Source organism: Alligator mississippiensis, chromosome 3 (assembly GCF_030867095.1).
Source record: "Alligator mississippiensis isolate rAllMis1 chromosome 3, rAllMis1, whole genome shotgun sequence".
Lineage (NCBI taxonomy): Eukaryota > Metazoa > Chordata > Crocodylia > Alligatoridae > Alligator > Alligator mississippiensis.
Window position 1 is genome coordinate 159,670,316 of NC_081826.1, and position 9,749 is coordinate 159,680,064.

The 9,749-nt window shown below is 44.9% G+C and overlaps 1 long non-coding RNA gene across 1 annotated transcript; it reads right to left on the bottom strand.

The window, feature by feature from the left end:
* Window positions 1-3,253: 3,253 nt before the first annotated feature.
* On the bottom strand, window positions 3,254-9,500 carry LOC132249114 (uncharacterized). The gene is made up of 3 exons (XR_009460512.1): window positions 9,228-9,500; window positions 4,619-6,244; window positions 3,254-3,918 (listed from the first exon to the last, which is right to left on the bottom strand). It is a non-coding gene; the product is annotated as an uncharacterized LOC132249114 (long non-coding RNA).
* Window positions 9,501-9,749: the final 249 nt, after the last annotated feature.

Here is a 9,749-nt window from a genome sequence, read left to right on the forward strand (position 1 = left end):
CAGTTAAATTTGCAATGCAGGCCCACTGGGATACTGGGAGGGGTAGCTGCAAGGCATATAGCATACAGGTCCTGTTTGTTTTCAGAGGCAAGAGGAGGTATCTCGACTTTGTTTTGATTTTGGTGAACATAGCCACAGATTAGGAAAATAATTGGTTGCTGCTTGTCTTCACAGTGGGAAAGACCAAGGAATAGAGCATGGAAGAAGGTATAAAATCCAGTGCCTGAAGAAGTCCTCACAGCCAAATTCATTGCAGTGAGGAGAGAATGTGCCGTGTCTAACTCAAAAATAGGATCTCTGCAAATCTCTTGACAAGATCCTCAATTTTTGGTATATCCAAACCAGGTCTGCTGCTCTGGCTCTGAGCTAGAAATACCTGCTTAAACACACACAAACACACCTCACAGTCTTTCAGATCTGGTTTCTCTCTCTGTCTCTTTTTCTCTCTCTCCATGTAAACACAGTAACCAGCTGCAGAACTCATGGTAAGGCACATGATGACGTCACTATTTAAATAAGGCCGCTCTTACTTTGTTGGCTTTTGGTGGCTTCTTCTACTGCCAAGCTAATAAGTGAGAACTCTTGTAGTGACATCAGAGAGAGCAACAGCAGTGTGGGGAGTCTGAGCAGAGCAGCCAGCAGCTCCTGGTGTTGACGGAGGGAAGGATAGATTTTTAAAATTTGATTAAAGTCACTGCACTCAGCCCGCAGCCAGAACAGATGGTTCCTGAGGGTGTTTCTGAAGGGCAATGACTTTGTTTGTGTATCTCTCTGTGTCAGAGCTCCTGCAAGGAGCAGAAGGAGGTGGTTTACAATTCCTCTGCAGGTGGAATTTGCTAGGGAATTAGTAGGCTGTCTGTCTTCCTGTATTTTGGAGTCTGATTAACATGGGTCTGGTGATTACTTGGATTGAAACTGAGGAAATAGGAGGTGACATGCTGCTTCACTGAAGCCAATCCCATAATTCTAACTGATGTCGCAGTGCTTGGATTTTATTTTTAAGAGCTTGGTTTATTTCCAGCTCTGCTGCAGACCCCTCCTCCCTGCTTTTGATCTTAGGCAAGCCATTTAATTTACCTGTTTCAGTTCTGCATCAACTTAGAAACATTTCTAGTAATTGAAAAGGTTGAGGAACGCTGATCAAGGAGGCATCTGTTAAAATGTCAGGCCAAACTTACTTAGGCTTGCCTTCTTGGTGTTTCATTAAATACCCCAGGCCTGGACATAGGCACTGACTTTTTGTTGTGCTGGGGTGGCGGGGGGGGGAACAACAGCTAAGATGACAGACATATGGAAAGTTTTATGCATTTTAGGTGACAGCCCTCTTCCCATGGGCACCCATGTACTTGGCACCTCTGTAAGACCAGATCTAAAAAAAGTCCAGCTCCTGCTTGGGCATCTAAGCAGTAGAGGCCAGATTTTCACAAGTGCAAGCCCAATTGACTTCTGTCAGGTTGAGGTGTAGGTCTGGAGCAGATAGGATATTCTCTCTCATTTTTCAGAACAGCTACAAGTCTGGCCACTGAATTTAAGTACCCACATGGCTGCTGATTGGTGTTGCTCTTCTGGCCCTCTTAGAGGTACTGGAGTTGTCACTGAGACAGTCCACATGAACTTGAATACCTAGGATAAGGCAGACCTTATTAATGCACACAATTGTTACTTGATTTAGTTTTACCTTTGTGAAAGCAGTCGTGGTAGATGGGTCGGTTTCGACCTGGAAGGGTGTGGGCGGTAGGGTCCCGCAGGGCTCGGTCCTTGGACCGATACTCTTTAATGTCTTCATCAGTGACTTGGACGAGGGAGTGAAATGTACTCTGTCCAAGTTTGCAGATGACACAAAGCTATGGGGAGAAGTGGACACGCCGGAGGGCAGGGAACAGCTGCAAGCAGACCTGGACAGGTTGGACATATGGGCAGAAAACAACAGAATGCAGTTCAACAAGGAGAAATGCAAAGTGCTGCACCTAGGGAGGAAAAATGTCCAGCACACCTACAGCCTAGGGAATGACCTGCTGGGTGGCACAGAGGTGGAAAGGGATCTTGGAGTCCTAGTGGACTCCAAGATGAACATGAGCCGGCAGTGTGACGAAGCCATCAGAAAAGCCAATGGCACTTTATCGTGCATCAGCAGATGTATGACGAATAGGCCCAAGGAGGTGGTACTTCCCCTCTATCGGGCGCTGGTCAGACCGCAGTTGGAGTACTGCGTGCAATTCTGGGTGCCACACTTCAAGAAGGATGCGGATAACCTGGAGAGGGTCCAGAGAAGGGCCACTTGTATGGTTAAGGGCCTGCAGACCAAGCCCTACGAGGAGAGACTAGAGAAACTGGACCTTTTCAGCCTGTGCAAGAGAAGGTTGAGAGGCGACCTTGTGGCTGCCTATAAGTTCAACATGGGGGCACAGAAGGGAATTGGTGAGTATTTATTCACCAAGGTGCCCCAGGGGTTACAAGAAACAATGGCCACAAGCTAGCAGAGAGCAGATTTAGATTGGACATTAGGAAGAACTTGTTCACAGTTCGAGTGGCCAAGGTCTGGAACGGGCTCCCAAGGGAGGTGGTGCTCTCCCCTACCCTGGGGGTCTTCAAGAGGAGGTTAGATGAGTATCTAGCTAGGGTCATCTAGACCCAGCACTCTTTCCTGCCTATGCAGGGGGTCGGACTCGATGATCTATTGAGGTCCCTTCCGACCCTAACATCTATGAATCTATGAACCAGGTCTGAGTTGTGGCTCACTAGTGCTGCATAACAGAAACACTGACTTTACATTTGTTAGTATATTCAGGAAAAGGTATCCATAAGTGTGTGTGTGGGAGGCAGGGGAGGAATGGATAGAATATATATTAGTAATATCAAGCAGAAGATTCCCTTAATCCATTCTTCCTTTTTAGAAAAAAGGGAATTAAATACAACATTAGAAGAAAATACTGCACTGTTAATAGCCACTACTAAAATGCAAAAGTAAAAGTTCTAGCATTGGCATTGGAATGTATTAAATTGTAAATATTTTGGGAAAAAAAGAAGTATATTGGCAAAATAGCTTGTACTTTGATGTGGGCGGGAGGAGGGAAGACAGACTTTTTTTAAAAGCTATCTGTTGGTTATATATCCCCCTTTCTCCTCCTTAAATACTAAGGAGATTGAGATAGGATGTCATTGAGATTTCATTTAATTCGTGTTTCAAAAAGGGAAATTCTCAATTTGAAACCACAATCCGTATAAACAATTTTATTTTCAACCAAACCTTGTTTTCAGCGGGAAATTTTTTTGACTTCATAAATTACAACCAGTTATAAGATTAAAACTCAGACATCACATACATATCTTTATGGACTATTTTATCGCACATTACTTGACACAGATGACATCTTATCTTTTGGGCCAAAGTTTTAGTAAAGGTGGCCACTTTATAACTTACAGGTGGTTGCCTGCATTTGTTTATGCAAACAACAGCAGCAGCATCTGGACATCTAAATCAGATCGGTTCTTGTTGTATCTTGTCTTAAAGCACATGAAGATTCTCCCATATGATGCCCATCCCTATGGATATCCTGAACTTGACCAGTGGTCTTCTCTCCCACACAGATATACAAACTAGGACAGTGAGTTAGTGGAGCCTTGGCATAACTGACCCATATCAGGTACATAAGATTGGTATAGGTTGTTTCTTCCCTGCAGCAGGAGGGAAGACAGGGATCAAACTGAGATTCAGTCATACTAGGGATCCTGGGCCACAGCAGTTATGCAGGGTTTATGGCAAACCCTCAAGCGAACTGTGCTTGTGGAGCAGTAGGCAACCGTTGGTCCTCCAGATCATGGTGTACAAATAAGAGGTCTAGTCAGGTGCCTGATGAATCTGCTTTGTGGAAGGGTAGATGCATGTCCCTGACCTCACTCAGAGCTCTCCTGCCACAGCTTAAGATGGGACAAAAGATAAATGTTATTCCCTAAGTGAGGTGTGATGTCACTGACCCCCCAGCTGACTGTAAGCAGTGCATTTCATTTATTGATTACTTGTTACAAAGTCTTAATGAGCTGCATTCACCACTCATTAACTGGAGTGTGGTTTCCTCACTGCCTTGCTGCCTTGCTTAATTCCCCTTTTCTGACTCTTTCTTCACAGGTTTCCTAGACTTGTCTTCATCAGTCCTTGCCACCTGCGGTCCCTTGGGTAAGTATCCCACAGCTCACCAGTCAGCCATTTGATCTGATGATCCCCGGGGCTTATGTGTTCTTGTCCTGCATTGTCACCTGCTGAGGACTCCTTCCTTTTTTCTAGTACTCTGAGGGCAACGCTCTTCCCCTTGGTGCCCACCTTTAAGTATGATGGCCACTTTTATCTTCTTTATTTCCCCCCGGCGTGTGGATCTTTGTCAGCTGGGTCCAGCTGGCTATCGCTCTTGCCCGTGCCCTTTCTGTGACACCCCCCTCCCGCCCCCCCGGGCATGGCAGCAACCAGAGTCCCAGGGTCTTCCCTACAGACCTTAAGCAACAGGGTTTCTATCTTAACACCCTGTTACACACGGAGTTCAGTGAACATAACACCAAGACCTTCAATGTGTAGGCCTAGGCAAGAGTATGGAGGAGTGGAGGCTGCCCAAGACCTACCACCTACCTTTTAGAAACATTGAGACAGAATCCAAAGATCAGACTGAGTCCAGACATTCAGTGCCTCGATGGTTGTAACTTCTGCCAGAGAACAACATATAAAAATGTTTCTGATGCCTCAGTGAGGGCGTGTTTCTGTCAGGGTGATGTCCTTTAGCCTTTCTACAACCAAGAAGTACCCACAAGGCAGTGGGGGCTAGGGTTTCAAAGTGCCTTATATTCTCCTGACTCTGGAGCTTGCAACCATGTGGTTTTTTGTAGGACCTACCCTGCCACAAGTAGCTCCACCACATTGCCACCAGGCCCTCCAGTCAGATGCAGTTTACAGTCATATCATATGGAGCTGTACCTAGTAGGGAAATATCTAACACTGCTGTGCAGGTGATTAGACATACAACTTTGCATTTTTTTCTTGATCACAGACTTTCTGAGGGAGCTCCTGAGAGGTCCTGAGCCAGTTTCAAGCACTGCAACATGAGTGACAATTATGGGATTGGCTTCAATGAAGCACCATGTCACCTCCGATTTCCTCAGTTTCAGTCCAAGTAATCACCAGACCCATGTTAATCAGACTCCAAACTACAGGAACACAGCCAGCCTACTAATCCCTAGTACATTCTTAGTAAATTCCTGAGAACTGCCTTTGAGGTTTACAGAAAAAGTGAAATATTGATTTTCCTGGGTCCTTTCTTACAAAGGCAGGAGCAGGAACCCTGAACTGTTATGCTGTTCCTTACCTAGACAGAGTAGCAGTGTAACAGCTGCATAATCTCTCTCTTCACCTCTCTGCATTTCTGTCTGCTTCCAAACAGCTATTCACACCCCAGAGGGGGGAAAAATGCTGAATGGGAATTTGGCTACATTGCACATTAAAACAAGTTCTCTTCACTCTGCACAGCACATTTATAGAAAGTATACTGTGCTAGAGACCTTTTAAATTAATTCCAGGAATTAATTCACTACTTACATTTGCTTAATAGTGAATCAGAATCTCAGTTGGTAGAAGGCAGTCTTCAACAGTGCTAGACAGCTGAAAGGGATCTGACCCAAGGCCTATACAAGCCTACACTGCTCTTTTTGCAGAATGAAGGGAAATTAACTTGTAGGCCAGGAAACATGTGTGTATGTGTGCATGGATGCATGCATACACAAACCTCTCCCCCCTCCCACCGCCCAGCAAAAAAGCAAACGGCAAACAAACAAAAAACCCACACGTAGGAAAAAGCATCTAGTTAAAGAGATTCCCTTAGAAAATTATCAGTTGTTTAAGTATTAATTAAAAAAATGTAGTTCATGTCAGGCCAGTCATTCAAAAATGTGGACGTTTTTTAAGAGGAGTTTGTGAGGTTTTACAGATATCTTCCAGAGAAAGCCTCCTGCTCACTCTCTGCATGTAACCTGACACTGATGGAAAATAAAAGGAGCTCACATCACTTCCTGCTGGCATGACAATGGCCATGTGATTGTAGGGGTTGATCCTACAGGTCTGGAGAGGAGGCGTGTCACATCTGGTGGCCCTGGAAAGGACATCCCCTGGACCTACAAACTATTTTCCAGAAATAATTTGACTTGGCGGAGCTAGATTCAGTGCTGCAGATTTGAAGTCTCTCCACTCTGGCCACATGATCTGTGTCTGCAAGACAGAAAATTTCAGAGGAAAGAATGGCACCAGAAGTAAGGTTGGGAATGGAAGAATCACAAGTAATCCAAAAGAACAGAAAAAATGTAAAACAGATAGGGCTATAGTGAGATTGAGAGTGGGGGTCTTACAAAAGGGAGTCATAAGGAAAAGGGGTGAAGAATAAAAAGACATGAGAGACAATAGACTAGGGGGTACGGTGGGGGGAGACCCATATTTTGATTTTAAACACTCAAAAAGTGTTCAGGCTATCATCCAAGCCCGTCTGTCACAGAGCTTGGGTAGGAAGTTCATTCAGAGCACAACAGCTAAGGTGGACCAGGAAATAGGTTACTTGCCCAGGAAATAAAGGTTCTGTTCTTGTCCCAAATACATGGCTTCTAGCAAGCTGTTCTGTCATTTTCCCTCTCCTCATTTTCTTTCTGCCCCCATATCAGGAAAATGGGCACGATGACACTAGCTTTCTTTTACAAAGCATTTTATGATTTACATCTAAGTGGTACAATACATAAACACAGACAGCTGGCACCCTGTATGTGTGACACCAGTTACATATGGGTCATGAAACAATGTTTGATACCATCAGTATTACCAGAATTTGTTTACTCATTCATACCTGAGTGCTTATAACTTGGTGGCCTTCCATATGCCCTTAAAACTCATTCTGAACCCATCTATCCCTGGATTCAGACTCCAGCATAAAAAAAAACAACAACTGTTTGAACTGCTTTGCCAAAGAGCCCTCTCCATGAAAAGGAAAGTGACTTTTTTTTTAAAGGTTACAACAATATTTGGTTTGAACTTACTTGGGAACAACTCACAGGCCTTTATTTAGTAACTTTTACAGTGTGTGTGCATGGAAAGTACCTTGGAATAAGTCAACATTACTCAAAATGATTCATTGGTCACTGCTACTTTGGGATGGCTGGTCTGCATTGCACTGCAAACTGGCACTAGCTTCTCCCTTCTTGAAATCTATAAGCTAATGTTGAATTGTTTCTGCTTTCCTAGGTATTGCAGTCCTTTCCCCTTTCCTTTGTGGGCTTCATACACACAGAATTGACCTCTTTTGCTCTCATTAGCCAATGCTTAGAAGGCTGCTTAAGCTCAGCAACCCATTAGACTTGCATGCCACTTTTTGTAGCCAGCAGCCCAGAGCAGTGAGGGAGCCGGGATCCCAAGTAACTACTTTGAATTGATTACAGAGGACAAAAATGGAATACAGTATGATCCTGGACAATACAACCATTAATTACCTGCCCTAACTTGGGCCAGGAACTAATTTGACCCCTGGACACTGCCAGGATGAAAGGTGAAAGTGTAGTGGAAAACTACCACACTCATGTAGCTTATGTCACCTATTCACTAGAATGTCTCACTTGAAGCACCAGATACAAAATGATTTCTGATTCCAACAAAAAAATTCTCCAGGCATAACTGAGTGGAGAATACAGTAAATAACCAGAGCCAGGAAGCTTTCTTTTCCCCACGCCCCCATTTTAAGTTTGAAAAATAAATGGGAGCAGGGTTATTTGCAGTTTTTTTTCCCCACAAATAAGGAATTAAAGAGAAACTTGTTTATTCAACCAACCAACCCACATTCTAGTCACAAGTGCTTGAAATATTTGTGAATAAATGCAAGACAGATAGCTCACAGCATTTTTTGCCATTGCATCATGCAATTCAAAGTGGGCTCCTATTTCAAAACCAAAAAATAGGTTGGTCTCCTTAGGCCTGGGATGGTCCTGAAAGCATTCTGCTCAGTGTCCCCCAGAGTCCCTAGAATAATCCACTCACACCCCAGAGAGTAACAGCATTCCTCCCTTTTCTGGGTACATGGCCTGTTTGACAAAGGAGGTACTTATCTCTTCAAGCCCGCCCCCACCTAGGAATCTGTGTGAGAATTCAGGTAGGTTTCTTCTCCTTGGTTCAGTAATCCTCCTTTTGGTATTTGAATGGTAACTCAGGTCAAGTTTCCTTAATTCAGGATCTTATAGTCCTCTTTCTGGGAGCCTGCATCTTCTTCCTGATCCTAGTTTCCCTACTGAAGAAGGTGCACAGCTAGGATCTGGGTTTAATGCTCCCTGTCCTCAAAAGATCTCATTCCCTTCCCTCATGAATTCAAACAACCCTCCAAGTTTTCAGGCTAGGAAAGGATATAGCTAATGACTCTTTTCCCAGTGTGTCTAATATTCCCAACATCTTGGCAGGCCACTTAAAAGAGAAGGGAGCCTTGTACCACATACTTGTTCTAGACCTTTAAAGGCCAGGGCTTCCTATGCCTGCCATATACTCCTAGGACTATATCCCAGGACATGCTTCAAGTCTTTCTTCATGTGATCTGCCTTTCCCAGACACAGAATTGGGATTGGGGAGATGGGGATCACCTTTGCAAGGAATGTTGGCTGGTCTTAAAGGACCAGTACCTCAGTAGAGGAACCATATTTTTGAGTGAAAAGCAGACCTAGTCTGCTCTCAAATTAAGCCCATTCATGTACAAGAAAACCAAATCTTTTTAATGTAAAAACAAACGCATTCTTGAACAAAAAAAAAGAGAGGAGAGAGCTCTCTTGAAAGCAGGTGGGAAAAACGGCATTTTTGCATCTTTTCAATGTGGAAAAAATATGTGGAAAGTTATTATGAGGTCATGAGTGTGAAATTTAACATCTGGATTCTCTGATTTGACCTAGCTGTGCTTCGTGCAAGATTAAAGGGAAGTATCTAACATTGGCTTTTTTTCGGTTGTTTCTCTTCTTTGGTCGTCCGTACTCGGGCGCTCGTCAGATCAGCTGTACCATTATGGCTGCAAGCTGCCACTCTTTCTCATTGGAATCTTGTCTGGGTTAGAATAGGAGTGTGTGGAGTCACTAGGGATGTGTGTAGATGAAACGGGGTCCTAAACTGAAGCAGTGAATTTTTAAAAACAGTTTCAATTTAGGGCCCTTTAAACCCCCATGTCGTACACATACTGACTTACCTGCCTCTCTGGTGGCGGGGAGGGAAGGGCGAATGGCTGGCAGGCAGAGTGGTCCCTGGGCTGGGGAGGGGGAGGTTGGTACTTCCCTCCACGGCAGTGGCAGCCCCCCACTCCCCAGGCAGCACCCTCCTGCAGGCACTCCGGCTCGGGTGGTCCCAGGGGGCACTGCAGCCGCGGAGGGAAGCACCAGGCCCCTGCACAGCTCAGGCAGGCAGGCAGGCTCCAGGAGAAGGGAGGGGGAAGGATCAGGCTCGCTGCTTTTTTTGGGTGGAGCCTGCCTTTCTGGGCTGCTGCAGGGCTTCCTGCAGAGCCACAGAGCTGCAAAGAGCCCGGTGCTTTGCTCCGTGGGTGTAGGGGCAGCAAACTAAAACTCAGAGGAGGAGTTTTAGTTTTCTGCACCCCAAGTCATTTAAGGCACATTATGCTGCCAAATTTCTTACAGCAGCTGGAATTAATGCACAGTACGCTGCTGATGTGTGCAAACACCGACACCATTAAAGTGGTGCAAAAGCATTTTGCCTG